This window comes from Gossypium raimondii, chromosome 9 (genome assembly GCF_025698545.1).
Source record: "Gossypium raimondii isolate GPD5lz chromosome 9, ASM2569854v1, whole genome shotgun sequence".
Lineage (NCBI taxonomy): Eukaryota > Viridiplantae > Streptophyta > Magnoliopsida > Malvales > Malvaceae > Gossypium > Gossypium raimondii.
This window is the reverse complement of record NC_068573.1, coordinates 9,462,941-9,485,226: the sequence shown is the minus strand read 5'-3', so window position 1 is coordinate 9,485,226 and position 22,286 is coordinate 9,462,941.

The following is a 22,286-nucleotide window of genomic DNA, read 5'->3' as shown; positions in this document are numbered from 1 at the left end:
TTTTATGGGTTGATTTACACACTATGCTTGTAAGCTCACTCAATTATTTCTATCTTTTCGGTGTTTAGCAAACTTAGGATCGACGGCATGCAAAAGCTTGGATTGAGTTTTATTTATTAAGTAAGACGATTTATGTTTTTAAACCAATACGAGACATTTTGGTCTTTGTAATCTGTTTGGGACTTTTTTCTTGTTTTTGGTTTGTTGTTTTTGCTGAATTTAGTAATTATTATTTAAAAACTACAAAGTTATATGGTTTTTACAAATTGAGTCACGATTTTCAAAACTTAATAACTTAGAACTTTCATTACAAAATTAAGTAATCACTTAAGTGTTTTTCGTAATAAAATAAATAGTTTTGATAAGTATTTTCCTAAAAAGCTGAAAACAATTTACCAAAATTTAGCATTGTCCAAAACACACGTTTTTAATTCATAATATGGGTTTAAAACGAGTTTATGTAATTCCTCAAGATTCACCATAACATCTAGGCCGAGTGTGGGGTGTTATGGTTAGTGGTATTATAGCCTAGGTTCAAAACTCGAGCTCGGTTTTGGGTTTTAAAATCTCATTAGAAATTGTTTGAAAATGTATATATGGATTTTGACTATTTTTATAATTGATTCTATAAAGAGGAATCCGAGACTCAAGACCAATCTAGTAAGTACTTTTACTTTAGCTATACTATACAAACTAGTAAAACTATAGTGCTAAGATTACTACACTCTAGCTAAAGACTATGATAATTGTGTATAAACTTTGATAAAACTTTAGACTAGGGATTTTTAATAACCTAATTTAATCCATAAAATTTTTGAAACCTAGATAATTCAAAATGAGTACACGAAGTGCACGAGGTTACAGACTTGAGGGCATGGTGGACATCGTCGAGGGCTCAAGCTGAGCCTTTTTCCCTGGGCAACATGCCCAATTTAGAGACTAGTGAGACGGTAAAAACACCTACCGCGGAGGCTAAAACTCTAAATGTAGGGGACGATGCACTATCTTAGGCTATGTTAAGGGTATTACAAAAGGTCACTAGGACCCAATCTAGATCCGGGGGCTGAGGACCTCCGGGGCTAAGTTGTTTATGGGTGTCATTGGGATTACCCTGACTGTGGTCAAGTATTGGTTGGAAGCCACAAAGAGAATCAGAGATGACCTGAACTGCACCACAGAGCAGAAATTGAAGGTTGCATTATCTTTACTCTATGATGAAGCATGCTAATGGTGACAATCAGTGGTGTGGCGCACGCAGTCTAAGCGTGTAACATGGGATTTCTTTCAAAGTGCCTTCCAAAAGAAATACATGGGGACGAGGTACATTAAGGCCCATGGGTTAGAGTTCATCAGGCTGAGGCAGGACGAGAGATCTGTGGCCGAATATGAGGCCGAGTTTTTAAGGTTGAGTAGGTAACTTAAAGTTTAGCAGCCACGGAATATGATAAAAGTATCCATTTTGAAGACAAAATTCGATATGATCTAAAAGTATTAGTTGCTCCACACCAGAAGCGAGTCTTCAAAATGTTAGTGGAGAAGGCTAAGATTACTGAGGAAATTAGGTACGTGGAACGCGAGAGAAAGGAATAGAAAAGGGGATATAATAAGAAAAAGAGAGATTCGGGTCCTTCTAGTTCAACTCCATAGGCTAATAAATGGGCCGAGATGATAGGCCTCGGCAAGTTGAGGTAACGATTGATACTGGTGGAATTTAGATTTGTGTTGGATGTGGTAAACGCCATCAGGGTAAATGTTGGAGGATAGGAGCGTGTCTGTGATGTGGGTCTTTAGAAGATAGCATTAAGGATTATCTATATCGAGTTGATTAGGTGCAAGCTCGTGTTCACCAGAAGGGTAGTTCAAAGAGCTCTAAGGGTCGTGGTCAAGCTTGGTGTGGTAACAGTTTGGGCCGATGATAGAGGGCACCAAGCAAAGGTCTTAACCAGACTAATGTGGGATAGCCTGCTTTAGTGTATGCAGTGAGGCACTACAAGGGCAAAGATCTGCCCAACATGATAGTCGGTACGTTTACTATTCTTTCTCAACCATTTTTTTGCATTGGTTGAAATTGGTTCTACGCACCCATACATATCTAGTTTTGTACCTGGTAATTTAGGGATTCCTACTAAGAATACTTCTGATGGGTTTTCAATAATTAGTCTATTGGGTCAGCCTATACAAGTCAGTAAAATTTATAGGAAGTGTCCATTAGAGACTCAAAGGGTTCTGTTTCCAGCTAATCTAATGGAGTTACCGTTTGGGGAATTTGACCTGATTTTGGGCATGGACTTGCTTGTGGAGCATCAAGTTAGTTTGGATTGTGCATCAAAGAGGGTAAATCAAACCGAGAATCGTAGAAATTGTGATGGTTAGCAAGCATCAAGATTACCTCTCTAATGTAATATTTGCTTTGGTAGCTGAGAACTTAGTCTGAAAAGGTTGTGAAGCGTACTTAGCTTATGTATGTAACACAAATGTGGTGAGTTCTACTGTGGAGGGCATTCGAATAGTTAAGGATTTTCTAGATGTTTTTCTGAGGAGTAGTCTGGGTTACCACTGGACCAAGAGGCGGAGTTTAGGATTGAGGTTTTGCTAGGGATAGCTCTGGTGTCCATTACTCCATAAGACATGTCACTGAATGAGCTTATGGATTAAAGGTTCAACTTTAGGAACTTCTTGATGGAGGATTCGTTAGACTCATTGTGTCTTCGTGGGGAGCACCGGTACTCTTTGTAAAAAAGAAAGATGGTACTATAAGGATGTGTGTGGATTACTGGAAACTAAACAAGTTAACGATAAAGAATAAATATCCACTACCGAGGATTGACGATTTGTTCGATCAGTTCTGGGGAGCGTCTGTGTTCTCCAAGATTGATCTGCAATCAGGGTACCATCTTTTGAAGGTAAAAGAATCTAATATGCATAAGATCACCTTTAGGGCTCATTATGGTCATTACGAGTTTCTTATTATGCCTTTCGGCCTGACTAATGTTCTGGATACATTAGTTGATCTCATGAATAAGGTGTTCTAGTTGTATCTAGATCGGTCACGTAAAAGTTTATTGACGATATTCTAGTATAATCTAAGACCGAGGTTGAACATGATGAACATCTTAAAGTGGTTTGTAGATTCTCTAATAGAAGAAGCTCTATGCTAAGTTGGGCAAGTGTGACTCTTGGTTGAAGGAAGTTATGTTTATGGGACACGTAGTTTCTATCGAGGGTATCCATCTGGACCCAAAAATATTAAGGCTATTCTTGCATGGAAATGGCCTAGAAATGTTTTGAGATTTGAAGGTTTCTCGATTTGAGGGATATTATTAGAGGTTTGTATATGATTTTTCGCATATCACAACTCCTTTGACTAAATTGTTGCGTAAGAATGCGCCTTTTGTGTGGACTAATGAATAGAAATCAAGCTTCAAGAAGTTTAAATCAATTTTGACTAAGGCATCCGCTCGATATAGCCTAAATCGGAAAAAAGTTCGTAGTCTATAGTGATGCATCTCACATTTGGTTTGGGTTGTGTTTTGATGCAAGAGGGTAAGGCGTATTTACGATCTAGATAGCTTGCCGCATGAAGGTAGCTATCTGAGACATGATCTTAAGTTAGTTGTTGTTTTCTCGCATTAAAAATCAAGGTGTTCCTGTATAGTGAAAGGTGTATCATCTAAAGTAATCACAAAAGCCTTAAGTACCTCATCACTTAGAAGGATTTGAATCTTAGACAACGTAGATGGATTGAGTTGCCTAAGGATTACGATTGTACTATAGAGTATCATCTTGGTAAAGCCAATGTAGCGGCTGATGGGCTTAGTCAGAGATTCATGTCAGAGTTGAAGGTTGTGTTTGCTCGCCTAAGCTCTGTTTGAGATTAGTGGATTATTGGCGAGTTACGTGTTAAGCTAACTTGGGTTGATGAAATTCGGAAAATCCACTTTTGGATGAGTCTTTGTTTAGTCGGGTTCAGCTGATTGAATAGGGTAAGACTTTAGATTTTAGGTTTAACAGTGCGGGTATTCTATGTTTTTGAGGTCGATTTACGTCTTTGGGTGATTGGATTTGAGGTAATATATTCTACGAGGAACGCATTGTAGCCCTTATGATATGCATCCCAGTGGTAATAAAATGTATCATGATCTCGGGAGTTGTATTGGTGGCTTGGTTTGAAATGAGAGGTGACTGATTTTGTGTCTCGATGTTTGACGTGACAAAAGGTTAAGGTTCGTAACCAACTTCCTTCTAGATTGCTTCAACCCATTAAGATTTCGCAGTGGAAATGGGAATGGGTAAACATGGACATCATTGGTAGGTTGCCTTTGACACCCATTAAGGATTCTGTTTGGGTAATCGTGGATCAATTAACGAAGTCTGCTCACTTTATTTCATTTCAGACCAATTATTCTCTACAAAAGTTGGTGAAATTATACGTTTTTGAGATACTAAGACTTCATGGGATTCATGTATCGATTATCTCAGATTAAGAACCTCGGTTTACATCTTTATTTTGGAAGAAAATACATGAGGCTCTGGGCACTCAGTTAGACTTCAGTATTGCATTCCATCCAAAAATTGATGGACAGTCTGAGAGAGTGATAAAAGTATTGGAGGATATGCTACAGAGTTGCGTTATTGATTTCTAATGTAGTTGGAATGAATTTCCATCACTGGCTGAATTTGCTTATAATAATATCTTTCATTCCACTATTCAGATGGCACCATATAAGGCTCTATATGGTCGTAAGTGTCACACTTCGTTGTGTTGGACCAAGTTGCGTGAGAGGAAGATTATGGGTCCAGATATGGTTACTAAACCTGAGGATAAATTCACATTGATTCAGGATCGACTTAAGGCAACTTCTATTAGATAGAAGTCTTATGCAGATCTAAAGAGGAAAGATATAAAGTTTGTTGTGGGAGATCGAGTTTTCCTTAAGGTACCTCTATGGAAGAAGGTTATCATATTTGGACGTAATGGCAAGTTGAGTTATAACACCCTAACCCGCTCTCCGCCAACGGATTAGGGTTCTGAGTATTACCAAGCAATTCCAAAACAATTTATATCAAAATATGTCATTAATGTCATTCAATAGTAATTAACGAAAACTCATTAAAAACCTATCAAAATATGCATTTAGGCCTTAAATCAAGCTTTTGAGGCCCTAAAATAGTTTAGAAACAAATTGGGACTAATTTAAAACAAAATAAAGCTTTTAGGAAAAAGTCGCAAAAATGTGAAAATATGGGTCACATGGTCGTGTGGCTGTGCCGTGACATAGCCCAAGCCGTAACAATCGAACAAGGGACCCACTACCGTGTCACAGCCCGTGTCCTCACCTGTAACTCTCTCGACTTGTCACACACACTGCAGTGCACCAAATTTGACCTAAAAATCATGTCATTTTAAGACCAAACCATACCTATTCCACCACTCCAAGTATGCATACATTCAATAGACTTAGGCACTACTCCAACACATCTAAATATACCAAATGAATCAACATATTTCATCCAACCAATATGCCATTCAAAGGCACCACATATATACTAAACATTTAATCTCAAAAATGATCAAAAGACCTCCTTTATAAGACATTAAACAAATAAGCATTGCACTATGATTAAAACCACTTCATTCAACAACTAAACATCAAGGTGTTCATCTATGTATTATATATGTTTACTTGTTTCATCAATACAAAACATACCCTAAGCAAAACACACATCTCATTCATGAACTACATCTATCAACATTTCAAAACCACATATTTATCTATATATACATGCCACTACCCAAAAGATATAAAACCCGTAAGCTTATATAGCTTAATAAGGACATAGTATAATGTTTAATCTAAAACAATTAGAAACGGTTCATATATTATTTGATTACTAAGATTTCAAGAATACAAATGATGAAATGATGAGATGATATAAAGTTCTCGAGGTACCATAACAAAATCAAGAGCATGTATATGCATTCGAAATACAAAGTACAAACAGGACACATATGTGCATTGAAGGTAATGAAGTACAAACAGGGCACATATGTGCATTCATACAATAATTATATATAAATATTTTAACGAAAGAAAATAATGTGAGATTACAAATAGAGTTTCATTTACATATTAAAATACTATGAACTTACCTCTAAAGCACTTCCGGTTTAAACAAAGGGACTAGTTTGCAATTTTTTCTTTTCCTTAGTTATTGTCTTTTGAATCAAATCTTGATCTATACAGTAATTAAATACAATCTATTTAAATCACATTCAATGCATATGACCCTTAATTTTTCATTAATTGTACATTTTCCTAAACTTTTACATTTTTCACAATTTAGTCTCTATACCCAAAATTTCCCAAATTAACAAATTTACAACTTCCCAAAGCTAACCAAATATCCTTCCAAGCTAGGAAACCCACCATTAATCATTAATTACTTAATTTCCATGATGAAACTTTAAGTATTTAATCTATCTACTCCATTTTCTAAAAATATCAAAGAAACCAATTAGTAAACTAATCCAAATAAAAATAACACTTAAACTCCACCAATTAACATCTAAAATAACAAGGATTCATCAATGCAAATATCCAAAATCTTTATGATTTCAAAAACGAAGTTATGGGTTAGTGGACCTAGTTGTAACGATCTTAAAACATAGATATCTCAAGAGTTGATTTTAGACTTTCATTTTTATTTATTTTTATATATACAAATAAAAAAACACAAATCTTTTACCTTGATCGTCGCTACTTCTCCTCCATTCTAGAAGACCAACGGACCCTTGGGGTTAACCAATGGTCGCGACGAAGTGGGTGGAAATGAGGGTTCTTTTTTCCTTTTGAATTTTGAAGGATTTTTGGGCATTTGAAACCTAGATTTGGGTTCTACTTGAAAAGAGGAATAAAATTAGGGTTTTTTTAACTTTTCGGCCATCGTGCACGGTGGCGCCGTCGTCGATGACTGGCGGTGGTCGCCACAAAGGGTCGATGACCGAGTCTAGTCGGAAGGAGAATGGTTGAGAGAAAAAAACAAAGGAAATTTGTGTTTTTTTTTAAAGAAAGGCTGAAATGGGTAAAAAAAATTTGGGGTTTAAATAAGAAACCAAAACTGCACCGTTTTGGGATAGCCTGAAACGCCCCAAAACACCCCGATCCGACCCGACCCAATAACCCTGGGATCCACGTGTTTTGAACAAAAATGGGATATTTACTGCTTCAGCCATTCCTTTTTTTAGTGTTTTCAATTTGGTCCCATTTTTTTCCTTTTTAAATTTACCCTATAATTTTATTTTTGCTTCATTTTAGTCACCATTGAAGTTGTGCGTTTTGGAGGCCTTGAATAATTTCGCTGTTGGTCCCCCTCCCTTTGCGCGTGTTTTATTTTCACCCCTTAATCTTCCCTTTCTCCTTTTTTATTTTAAAATTTATCCCCTTAATTTCATCTACATTTTAATTTGGCCCTTTATTTTCAATATTTTATAACTATTTTCCTCTACATTTATTTATGTATTTATTTATTTCGCTTTTTCTTCTTATATTAAAATTTGTATTGTCTTTTTTTATGTGCATATTTTGTCACTATTATTCTTATTATCATTATTATTATTTATTTCGTTATTTATTTTCCTTTGATTGTTCATAGTGTATATTATGTGATTATCATCATTATATGTATTATGAATTGTTTTATTAGTATATTCGTATTATTTTCATTTATTAGCATGAAATTTTATTCAGATATCATTTTCAATATTGCATTAATTTTCTTCCTAATTCAAAAAAGAGAACTTTTAAAAATAGGCAATATTTGCGTTTTGAAATTTGAGAAATCGTACCTAACTTATAGGGTTTCGATTTTCTCGTTAAACCTAAATAGCGATATATCCTTTAAAATTAAAATACATGAAATTTAAATAAAAAATTTTATAAAGGCAAGCTTGTTCTCTAGGGTTCAAAATGTCGTGTCCCAACTTACGGGCTGTGACATTTGTTATCTCGAGACGAGAGGGTCTTTGACATTCATTTCTATTTATTCAAGCATTTTCTTAAAAATTTAACATTAATAAAAGAGGAATCGTGTTGTAAATGCTTTCCATTTTGAAATTTTTGACATTAAGACACCAATTAATCAATTAGGTACCAATTTTTGGCGCTACGAGAGTGCTAATCCTTCCTCAAGTAACTCGACTCCGAACCCATTTTCTCGAATTTCGTTGATCGAAATTGTTGTTTTAATAAATCAAACCGTTTATTAAAAAAACTATTTTTCGAGGTGACCCGATCCCACCTCATCAAAAAGGATTGGTGGCGACTCTCATGTTCATGTTCGTTTTCAAAAATCAAAGTCGACCCTTTTTACAAAAACATGGTTTCGATTGTGTTCTTACATCAATCTTTATTCTCCCTAAGCTTTGATTTTCAAAATATATTTATGATTGGATTAAGCTTTGTTATTTTGATTGCTTTTTTATATGCTAAAATGGGGGAGAAAAAATGTAATTTGCATACGCATAGGTTTTACTTTATATTTATCTTCTATATGTTTATACAAATGATTTATTGTTCTGCTTGTGTACTTATTGATACATTGTTTAAATATATGAAATTTATAGGTTTTGGATTCATTTATTGAAATTTAATGCTCTTGTTTAAGTGTTTGTACTTAAATTTTTCAAGGAATAATTTATTAAAGGATTTATTTTTTTGAAAATGTCTAAAAGATTTAGGTAGAGTTTTTTAAAATGCAAATTTCTCTTAAATTGTTGTTATGTCAAAAATGTAATCGCCCATTTTCAAAGTGAAATCAAACTGTGGTTTCGGGACCACAAATCTGAGTCTAGAAGAAAAATTATTTTAATATTATTTTATGGTCTATAGTATGATAGGAATATCGTATGAAAATTTTGTTAAGAAAATTTTACCAAATTACATGTTTAATTTGATGAAAAGGACCAATTTGTATAAAATGCAAAAGTTAAATTCTAGTAACTAAAGGGATCAAGTAGCTATGAAATTCAAAATTGGAGGTCCTTATATGGCAAATAGACCAATTAGTGGAGTTACTAGATAAGTATGATGATTCATCATTCAAAATTTAATAAAGAAAATGATGAAATTAGAAAGATGAAATAATAAAATAAAACAAAATACCATCATTTTATATCATCTTTCCTAAACAAAAACATGGAAACCATAGCCATGGAAATTGAGTTTTAAGCAAGCTTATTTGACTTAATTAGGTATGAATTCTTGTCTTGTTTTTAGCAATTTTTATGTTTAGAGATCCTAATAGCTTAATATAGCTATCTCTGGGATTAATTTGTAAAGTTATTAAATTTTAGGGTTTTTCCATGGATTTTATGTATGAATTATAATTTTTTTATAGTAGAAAATGAAAGGTTGTTGATAGATAAACAACTTTTGTAAAGTGAATTTTGATGAAACTATGATTTAGGGACTAAATTGTAAAGATGGAAAATTCATGAAAAATTTTGAATTTTTGAAATGCATGGGTTTTATTGTTACATGTAAAAATTTTCTAGGCTTAGAATAAGGATTAAATTGTATGAATTTTATTTTCGAGCCTAGGGATGAAATTGTAATTAATTAAAAGTATAGGGGTAAAATGGTAATTTTCTAAAGATGCGAATTAGATTGAATTGATTATAAATTGATGTTAAATTCATTCATATAGATTCTGATAGATCAAATACGGAGTTAGATTGTGGAAAAGAGAAAGTAAAGGATTACTAGCTTTTGTGTACACCAACATTGTCGAGGTAAGTTCGTGTAACTAAATTGTATATTTATATGTTTTAAATTTAATATTATTGTATGAAATTTAAATAAATTTCCATGTGTATCCATTGATCACATATCTGAAAAATATCTAATAAGTACAAATTCTCGCTTGAACCTAATAATTTATGGATACAAATGACATTGTCATTAAGGGTTCCCATTGGTTGTGATCCCGCATGTGTTAAGTGACACACCACAGCTCTTATGAGCGCCCTGACATAATAGGCTCTCTCGAGCTTCTGTTATGAGCTCTCATGAGCATCCCGACATTGGCTTTCTTGAGCTTTCGATATATGGCTATTCAAGCTTCCAGATTAATGGCTCTCCAGAGTTACCTTATTGGCTCGCATGAGCTTCTCGATTATGGCTCCTATGAGCTTTCCATTACATGACTTGAATGAGCTTCCTGCCACATGGCTCACATGAGCTTCCTGTTATATGGCTGAGAGAGAGCTTGTTTATGTGCTCGTATGAGCATTCTTGAATATGAATTGATGGATGACACATGAATTGATGGATTACAATTATGTACACTTCATGTGTACTACCCGCAGATCCATCGATATTTTAAATGGTTCAATGGGAAAAGTTTTGATATGACGTAACATGAGTTCAAAGTGAACTATTACTTGTGTGTAACGCCCATTTTTAGTGAAATCGAATAAAGGGTTTTGGGACCACAAACCAAGTCAAAAAATTATTTTAATATTATTTTGTGGTCTATAGCATAATAATATGGTGGTATAAAAATTTCTTTAAGAAATTTTACCATTTGTATGCTCATTTCATGAAAAAGGACTAAATCGTAGAAGTGTGAAAGTTGTGTTCTATTAGAAAAGGTGTTAAATAGCTATAAAACTTTAAACCTGGAGGTCCTTATATGGTAATTAGACCATTAAATAAGTTAGTGGATGTGTGCATGGCTTATTAATTGAGTAATTTTTAAAGTTAGGTAAGGTAAAATGGTAAAATACAATTAATGATAAAATAAATAAAAGAAAAACCAAAAAGCTAACATCTTCTTCTATTTTTCATGCCATAGCTGAATTCACCATAGGAGAAGGGAAGAAATTTTGCTCAAGCTTTTTATTTGCATGTAAGTGCTATTTCATCCCGCTGCTGATTTTTATATTTTCTAACCATTTAGCTTAATCTAGCTAAATAGGGGACTAAATTGCACTATAGTTGAAAGTATAAGGTTTTTCCATGAGAGCATATTAGTTGTTCTTGAAGTTTAATGGAAGAAAATGAACCTTGTTGTTAAATAAACAACTTTTGCTAAGTGAGTTTTGATGAAATTGTTAATTAGGGGTTAAATTGAGAAATAGGAAAATTTTGTGATAAATGTGTGAATTTAGGGAATATATGGGTTGATATGAGCATATATAATTTTTGGCTAGGCTTGGATGTTGTGAAATTTCATGAATTTCATTTTTACGAGCCTAGGGACTAAATTGTAAAAGGTCAAATGTTTAGGGCAAAATGGTAATTTTTCCATAACATGAAATTTGATTGAATTGAATAGAATAAATATTAAATTAGTTAAATTTGATTATATAGATCAAGAAAAGCCACAATGCTCGAATTAGATCGAGGCAAAGATAAAGTAGTGGATTGATTGGTCATTGTCTCCGTAAATTTGAGGTAAGTTCAGATATTTAATAAGCATTAAATTATATGTTTAAATGCTTAATTGATATAATTGTGATGATGATGACACCACAAAAATTCTTGACAAGGTATCGCAATGTATGGATCTCTGCTGAACCTTAGGAATAGATAGGATACAAATGACATGTCATTAGGGATTACCGTATTTTGGGTGCTAGTCTTATACGCCCCATCGCGGTTGAGTTTCCGGCATGTGTTGCGTGTTATTTTACAACTTGTGTAAGCAAGACCGCAGTAGCTAATGTTTGACTGATAGACAGTGTGAATGGACTCTGATGGCTCGCAAGTGAGCATCTATATGAGATATGAGATAGAGGTGGTTTTGACCACGATTGGCACTTTCACTGTGAGATACCCGAGTATCCAATAGTATTCCAAACGGTTCAACAGCACAAATGATGATACGAGGTTATAAGAGTTGATACAAACTAGTACGGTGCATTCGTGTGAAATACGAAAAGTAATTCATAGTTGATGTATTCATACATGACTAACATGATTGTGATTATGTGTTATGCTTTGGGCCAATTGAAATTTTCCTATGTTTTAATTATGCTTATCTAAATTGTGGATGAATGGTAAGTTGTATTTATTAGCCATAACGAACTTACTAAGCTTAATTGCTTACTGTTTTAATTTCTGTGTTTTATAGTGATTCGAAGCTCGCTTTTAGAGGTTATCTGAGATCGTGTCGCACTATCAAACTCTTATTTTGGTATTTTGGACTTTGTATATTTTGGTTAGATGGCATGTATAGGTGTTTTGGCTAATGTGACCTATATGTCTTGTTGTGTTTTGGCCATTTGAGATGGCTTGTAAGGTGGACACATATTTTGATATGTATATATGTTCAAATGTCCCTTTGATATGTGGTGTATGGTTTCTATATGAATACCTTACTTGTGAAATTGTGTTTGGCATTTATTGGTTGAAATGGAAATGGTTATGTATGCTAAGTTTTAGGCACAATGTCTCATATATGTAATTGACCATTTAGGTAACCTTTGAAGTATGTTTGGCATGTTTTAAAGTGGTCAAATGAATGTGTTTATGGATATCATGTTATAGTGTGGATGTACATGTTATAAACTTGATATTTGTTGGACTTGAGTGCCTACTTATACCATGGTTTTATGTATTTTGATGTGTAGGTTGACTCTAATTTGGGTGAGAAATATGGCTTGAAAATGACCTATTTTTGTCCACACGGAAAGAGACGCGTGTGTCTCACCCATGTGCCCCTGTAATTTTCTTAGAAAGCAAGTTTAGGCTTCACACTGCTAGCACATGGGCGGTTTGGCTATGGCAAGTCAAGATATCGCCCAGTTTTCACATGGCCTAACACACGACTTGGCACATGGGTGTGAGACCATTTCAAGGTTACACTGCCGGCACACGAGCATGTGGTCTTGCTATGTGACCCAAGTCAATGAGTTATATAGGGTGGGACACGAGCTGGGACACAGCAAATGATCCTTTTTGATTGCCCACACGGCTGAGACACGCCTATTTCTCTTGGCCGTGTCGATACTGGCTCCGGCCACACCAAGGCGTGTGTCCCTCGTGACTTTGAAAAATTTCAATGTTTTTCTAAAATTTTCTTGAATACCCTGTTTAGTCCAACCACCTTTAATGTCTATTTGGGGCCTCGAGGGCTCGTGTAATAAGGACCTGTATGAATGTATTTGAATGGATTTTGATTTGAATGATAATTGATTATGAAATGTATGATTGTTTAAGTCATAAGTTCAAGAATGCTCCATAACCTCTGTCTCGGCGTCGAATACGTGTAAGTGGTGCTACATTGTGTATACTGAATTATATGAAAATGATTTTATTTTATATATATTGAAGTATGATATGCCCGATACAAGTAAGTGAAACATGTTAAATGACTAAGCTCATCCATGATTATGATTTATTACATGTGATTACTTGGCTAATGTGATATGGATATGTGTTAGGAATGCGAAGTTGGTTTGGATTATGTTTAGTATGCTTACCTTATATGTGAAATAATGGTAAGTTAAATTCCATGTTATACAAACTTACTAAGCATTAAATGCTTACTATGTTTTATTTCTTTCATCTCTTACTTATGAATTCTAAGCTCGTTGGGTTGGAAGCTTGGCGAGATATCTCTCACACGATCTATCGACTCATTTCTTGTATATATAGAAAACTAATTTTGGTTATAATGGCATGTATAGGGTAATTTGACCAATGTTGGCTTAAAAGTATTTTGTTATAAATCGGCCATTGGAATGGCTTGAGTTGGACATATTTTGTTATGTATATATGTGTGACCTCATCATGTTTGTTGTATTTGGTGTGTTTAAGCTATCAAATATTGATCACATATTTAACAAACTTGAATAATTAGAACTCACAAGCTTTATACAATCAAACTTTGAAATCTACTTTGACTAGAAAAGAAGCTTAGAAACCCATAAAGAAAATAAAATACTAAATCAAAATAACACTAAGAGTGGCTATGTCTTTGTCTAAGTATGTCCAAGTCTTAACCTCATATTGTCTATTTATAGGGGAAAATAATATAATGGAGAAAATAAAAAGTGGCCTTAATTAAATAAAGAAAAATTTTCTATATTTTTAGTAATTTTTGTGTCAAAATTTTAGGTCATTTTGGATGTCCTCTTGACATTTTGTGATGGAATCATGAAATAACTTTAGTTAAATCTTTCAATTCCTTCAAATCAATATATTATCGGCCCAAAATGGAGGTCTATAACTCAAGTTATAACCAAAATACTAAAGTTGTATGGTATGAAAGTCTAATACACAAAAACTTGCCAAAAATAAACTTTAAGCTCATTTTCTTCAATTATTCCTAAAACAATAATTCAAGGTGAGAATTATCACAAATAATTAGGAAATTATGCATTTATCAATTTCCCAGCTTGAGCCAAACTTGTCCTCAAGCATGAAACTAATTCGAATGAAAATGCAACCTAAAAAGTACTTAACTCAAATCGACAATTGAAAATATTATTATGTACTAATGAAACAAGCAAACATGTTTTCATTAGTACATTCAAAATCTTGTATGCTAAACAAAATATAGCTATAGAAATGATTCAAACAATTAGGAAGAATTAGAAACAATAGACCTTCATGCCCGTGTGTGGTTGTCTTCCTTAATAATATGCAATGTATAAGAGATATTAGAAAAATCAAGAGAATATTTTCAAATATCATCGTGTTTCCTAAAATCACTAGGTTTCCAAAATCCACAATTTAAATTAGGTATAAAGTATCAAACTTCTTTTCTTTCATAGTTATTATAGAAATTTCTTGATTAGCATGAGATAGAAGAATAATTCAATCAATCATAAAAGTAAGCTTATTTTCCTTTCTTTTTTTTTCAAGTTTAGAACGATTAATTTTGAACGCATGTATAGATAACAACCAAAGCACCTAGCCCGAATTACTAGCTTAATCAAACCTAAACAATCTTCGACGTTACTCATATCTACATTAGCGAAGTATACTAGGAAACATTGAACCTTTTGACAAGAAGGTAAATGACAACCAAGCACCTACCCTCGATTACTCAGTTTAGCCACTAGTTCTTTTTGAAGCTTATGAAGTAGATATGAGGAGTAATCTATTCTCATGCTTATAATCAAGATTATCCAATTAAGTCCATTCATCATTATTCAATCCAATACTCAAATTTGAAAAATATCAAAATTTCACTTAGATTATTCTTTAAAGCATGGTTCAAACAAAATTATTCTCTCAAAAATTCTAAAATCGATTATAGAAAGCATACCAATAGAAAAGAACTGAATTTAGATCATATGAAACATTTGTTATTCTAACAAATGTCCTATTGTTATAAATTAAACCTACACACTTTAAATTAAATTAACATGCATGTTTCAAAAATATTCATCACGATAGATTTACAAATTGTAAAGACATATAAAAAAATATTCCAACATATCATCGAGTTAAGATTTTATGCAAACTACATGCATCATGCAAAATTTTTGCTTAAATAATAATAATAATAATAAAATAAAATGCAAAATTTTAAAAAATAAAAAAATCATACAAACTAAATTGACTAGACTCCTCACCTTTAAATTGAACATTTTCCTCGATGTTCCAAAATTAAGCGAAGATATAGGAAACTTCCCTGCTAAAGTACTCATAAAATAAATTGAAGTAAACCCACCATTTGCTCTTTTTTAAGCACGAATGGCTCATTCTATTAAGGTGTGGTGGCACTTACATAACAACAACAACAACAACTAAAACACAAGAAAATGAAAAAATAACTGAGTAGTCCAAGAATTAATTTCAATGTCACATCTATCTCTCTTGTCCTTGTTTTCAACAAATAAGTCCAACAAAATGAGAATTTAATGAGAAAATACAAATAAAAAATTAAAACGATCTCATTAAATTTTCGATTTGCTTCCTTGATCTATTGTCAAAACTTTTCTTTCATTATGCTTGATTTTGAAGAAAAATAGACAAATGACTATAGTGAGTAAAACAACGTTTAGGAGGTCAAATATAGAGTATAATATCAAATATTTTATTTAAAATACCAAAATACCCATAAAACATGAAATTGGGCTGTCCACTTCACCAAAAACACAAAACAATTTGAGCTAGGAAGGTCTCTAAGGCTTGGGGGCGCTGCCTTGTAGCATTAGGGTGAGCTCATCTTTAGGTTCAAGCTAAAAAACATTGACGGGAAGTGTCCTCGATCATGCTGGGGAGCCATATCTTGCATTAGGGAACTAAGGCTTACGAGCAACAACCCACTCGCCCTTCTTTTAATTCTTCGCATTTTGTTTATTTTTCTCAGTCATTTCACTTCCATTAGTCCTCAAACTTGCATCAAAAATTCATATGCACCTAATTAGATTCATGAAACACTAAATTAGTTAATAGTACTAAATCATATAAAATTAGAATAAAAATGCTAATATATGCAAATGTGACACTAAACATGCAAATGAACCTAAACATGATTTTTTACTTGAAGAGCAATGAAAAGTAAAGAAATCAAGGTCCAAAATATATGAATTATTTGTTTGTCCTTAAACAAAAAAAAGATTAATGTAAATGAAAATGCAAATGCACATGAAACCTAGAGATGCATTCTATATGCAATGCAATGAAATAAATAAATATTATTTAACCATAGAGTTGCCTTTCTATAAGCACCTCATATTGAAGGTGCAACCAGATCACAATGATCCACTCTTCGTTCACTTTAGAGTTGGCGTGAAGCAACAAGGAGTTCACCATCGCTGTTTTCTTCTACAACATCAACTTCACCAAATTGTTCTGGTTGTTTTCCCTGCATCACTTTTGATCTTGTTCTGTAACTTATAACACTCAGACTTAATGTGCCCTTTCTTCTTGCAGAAGTTACATGTTTTACCTATGTTTGAAGATCTTGATCTACCCTTAGATTTACTGCGAGGATTTTGTTCCTATGTCCTCCCACAATTATTGTCAGTATTTCGCTCTTATCTCTTAGGAACAATCAGACCCTCTCCCTGAGAGTCGAATCCAGCCACAACATGCTTCATCTTGTCATACGAGGTTAAGGAAGATAGACTTCATCAACTGTGGAAAATTTGCGGCTATACCAGATCGTATCTTTAAAGGTTGATTAAGACAGGGGCAACGAACAAAGTAGAGCTAACCCTAAATCTTCTTTATCATACTGAACCTTCATGGCCTCTAAGTCCAAGAGAATTTCTTTAAACACAGTTAAGTGCTCGTACAAAGATGCACCTTCCTCCAAACGATGAGCATAAAGACATTGTTCATATGCAACTTACTAATTAGGGTTCTCAACATGCATAGTTGATGCAGCTTTGTCCATAATGCAACGGCGGTCTTCTCCTTCATCACGTCTTGTAGAATTGCATTCAACAGATGCAGATGTAATTGCGTTAAAGCCTTTCAACCTTTATGCTTATTCTCTTCCTCCGTTAATGTTGAAGGCATTTTATCTAACCCTAGCAGGGCATCCTCCGAATCCATTTGCACAAGAACTGTCTGCATCTTTATCTGCCAGAACGCAAATCTGGTGTTGCGATCCAATAGCTGAATATCATACTTCATTGTCGCCATTACCATGATCGAGCTAAGTAACCCGAAAAGCTCTAATACCAATTTGTAAAAACTAAATTTCAATTATGACAATATAGAATGATCACAAAGCAATAAGAAAGAAAAATAAAACACTCAGATTTTACGTGGAAACCCTTTTAGGAAAAAAAACCACAGGCAGATGAGAAGAAAATTCACTAATGGTGAAATTCAAATGATATAAGAGTTTTGATTACATTTATTTAGAGGTTGAAAAACCTTATTCTAATCAATGTCAAATAGAAGATTTTACCACTATATTTTATTTCTTTAACAAGAATTTGGGTTGTATTATACAACTCTAACAACTTTATTGGCTATTTAGCCATCGTCAACATATTTTATAAGATATTAATATATCAAATAGATGATATATTAATTCTCAAAGAATCGACATGAAAAAGTTTCAATTTGAGTTTATTCGGTTTTGGTGAAATTCAATCCGGTTTAATTTATTCGATTTTAGTCAAAATTTGGTTTGGTTTATTTGATTTTATTGAGTAATATATAAAAATCGAACCACTAAATACTACATCATCTGTTACATCATTATTTAATGATCTATTAGGAGGTCAACAAAAAACTATATTTTAAGAACTTAATTGATTACCATTTTTATTAAAAGCTTGATTAATTTTTTAATTATTTCACAAGAAAATTTTTATATTTTTACTTACAAATTCATAAATGATAAAACTTATGGTTTTGATAAGTTATTATTTTTATTTAGTTGTCCTCTAGTAATAATCCGATAATCTGATTATATAATTTTGTCGTTAATGTGAAACAAACCAAACGTGGAAATGGATTGAGATTAGTGAATTGGATCAAAGCATACCACAAATACTTCATGAGACGTAACTTGTTAGGCTATTAACACGACAAGATGCCTTGGAGGCCGAGATGAATGACATCATACCATAGGCTTCACGTATTCAACATGTTTTATACTTTTCTATATGTTTGAGCTTTAAAGAAAGAGTTTGGGATAATAGCACAAATGATCCTAAATTTTAACATAATATTTTTATTTCAAAATTAACAATTTTTGGTATTTGAAGTTTATAACTATCACGAATTATGATATATCTAGTTAAAGTGATATATGCTCCTTTAAAGAATATCCACAACGAGAGAATTAATTAACACCGTCAATAGTAGATACCGATTACGACAAAAAAAAAGTGACATTTGCCTCTACATCATTTGTTTGATATGTATCAAATCAATCATGATATGACATGTGGTATGGTTTTAGAAAGAGAAAATAAGTGTTTAATGGTTAAATTTTGCTTTAAGTACTATTCTTTGTAAATCTGAATCCATCTCTTTACTTTTGTTGTTAGGAATTTAGTCTTTACATTTTTCGATATTTCAAAATTCAGGTTCTATGGTTGACGCCGCCTTAAAATTCCTCTATCCAATTCACTAGTGACATTTTGAAATTAAAATAATATTCACTTGGTAGCCATGTAATAAAAATAATAACTTTTGTAATAGGCTTTGTAATAGGCCAATTTAGCCCGACTCATAAAAAAATAATAAACTCAAAATAATAAAACAAAGTCCAAAATTATATCATTTGGCCCGATCGGGATGGCCCATTACTTGAAAAGGTTGAAGGTTTATCTACAAGCTTGATCCATATGGAAACATAATCTTTAAGGAAATGCAATCTTAGATATGATATGTAATCTTAGATATGATATGCAATCTTAGATATGATATGTAATCTTAGATATGATATGCAATCTTGGAAGATATGATTTTGTAATCTTAGATATTTAATTTGTAGACACCTTTTAATCTTAGCCGTTGATGTAATTAATCTGTACCATTGGATTTGGGGAGGCTCAACTATAAATAGATGCCTCTCCCTTCATTGTAAAGCTGAAAGTGGGGAATAATAATAATTGTTAAGAGTATTTACTCAAATTTCTCTCCCTCTTGCGTTCTTATTTTGTTGATTTGTGTATAATTTATTTATTGATTTGTATATTGTTGATTTCAAATCTCTTTTTCCCTTATTATTTATTTTCAAATTCATTATTTTCAAATTTGTTTACATTTTATTTGGCCTTATATTTTTTTATTTTATACTCTTTGTTTTAAATTCATTGGTCTTTGATTATTGATGCTATTTAATCCTCTATTTGTTATTTTAGTTTTTATTATTAAATTAATTATTTAAATATTATTAATACTATTATGTGGCATCATTAATATTGTATCATTATTATTATTATTTATTATTGTTATTATTATTATATTCATGGTCATGCATCGTTTTTATGTAATATATATATTGTTTTATATATAGTATAATGTACGCTTATATATATTTTATACATATGTTTTATTTTTATTTTACTTCCTAACTTTTATATACATATATATACTTTTATATTTAGTTTCAATTTTTTTTACTTTTGTATATATGTACATGTATGTATTTATATATTTTCTAATGAATATTTATATATATATATGCACATGTCTATGTTTATTATTTGCTTAAATACAAACTTATATTTTCAACACATATGTTATAATATATATATGTATATTTATATATTTTCTTTATTTTCATAAATGCATTATATATATTTTGTTATAAATTCTATAGTCCAAAATTTTATATGTAAACCCATGTGTATGTTTTTTATTCTTTATAATTTCATGTATATATTTTGTACCTTTTTTCTCTTTATATTTTTTTGTTTATTTCCTTCATTTGCTTATTGATTTATGTTTTCATTTATATTTTGTTCATTTGATACTTTACATGTCGTTGTTTTTTATGTACATTAATTTCGTTTATTTCTATGACATAGTTGTATTTATTATTGTATTTTACACTTAATGCAAAGATTACATCATTTTTTTACTTGATTTTAAAATTTTCAAAATTGAGATAATACTCGATTTAGGATTTTCAAGGAAATTGAGCCCTAATGTATTGGGTTCCAATTTTCTTCGTTAAATCTAACAATCGAGAATTGCTCATTAATCAAAAAATAAAATTAAAAGCTTGTTGTCGGAATTTAATATGTTGTATCCTAACGTATTGGATGTGACGTATTGATTTCTCGAGACAAAGATTTTTTTTAAAAAAATAATAACAAAGGAAATATTTCAAGTTTAGGATTTTGAAAAATTGTGCCCTAACGTATTGGGCCGCGATTTCTTTATAAATCTTAAACAAATGAATATTCTTTTAAATTTTATTACACGAGTATTTTGGACTAATTCATTTTGAGGAATTAGAATGTCGTGCCCTAACGCATTAAGTGTGACATTTTCTTTCTCCGAAATGATAAGAGTCTTAATAAGTAACGTTTTTTAAGTTTTTATTAATGATCATATTTTTAAATTTTTAACATTAAGACACTAATTAATTAACTAGGTACCAATTTTGGGCGTTACGAGGGTGCTAATCCTTTCTCGTACGTAACTGACTCCCGGATCCATTTTTCTAAAACTCGTACACCAAAGCTATTTTTTAGGTGATCCAATCACATCTCAATAAAAAATTGGTGGCGACTCTCAATTTTCATCGACAATTAATTTTGGTTTTTTCAAAATAAAAGTAGGTTTCGACAGGCTTAATTAAATAGAAAAATTTTAATGGTATTAACAATCGGGCTTGCATTTTAAATTTGAAAAGTAAGGACTAAATTCTTTAAAATAAAAATAAGGAACTAAATTCCAAATGTACGAAGAACTACATTTTAGCTTTTTCTTTATTAAAACTTGATATTCATGACAGATGAAATGAACAAATATGTATATTTGCCACTTGTTATATCATAATTAATTTGAATTCATACGATTTTTTTATATAAATAAAAGGGAATAAACACAATCCTCTAAATTTGATAACTTTTTAAAAATATATATAAAAATCTAAAAGAATATAAAACATTTACTAAAATGCATCTTCAGAATAAATTTGAACAAATAAACATCTAAATTCATTTGATTTTGGACGCTGGCTTGTCTAGGTTGATTTTCTAAGTGGTTTTTGTAATAATTTAACTTTTATAATTTCAAAATAAATTCAAAATAAATTCTTATCTTTTAGTTTTTCAAAAAAAAGAAAAAACAGATAGATGAACTTAGATTTGCATTTATCACGATAATTTTCAACATCTATTATTTTAAAAATTCAAAAATTATAATTTTTTAAATGCATGTTGAAAATAAACGTAAATAAAGACAGGTTGAAGTTCCTCCACCAAAATTTAAAAGAATCTAAAATTGAGAATTTATTTTGAATCTATTATTTTTTGAAATTATGAAAATTATTAAAATCACATCCAAAATAAATCTTGATAAGGGATATTCCGATTCAGATGACTTTGAACATTTATTTGTCTAGATTCATTCAAGATTGTATCTTGAGTAAAATTTTGTAGTTTTTAGATTTTATAAACTTTTTTCAATAAAAATAGGTGATGACATCACCTGTTAAAGGTGTTAAAAAAGAATAAATTGTTTGACGGAATCCAAGTTTGGGGACTAGTATGAACTAAAAAAGCCTCAAGAATTAAAGGTTTGCATGGTAGAGTGGAAAGAAATTTGGAAAGATTAAAAAATTGAAAGGCTGGAAAAATATAGAGAATATATTTTTTTTTCTTTCTATAGGTATGCTTG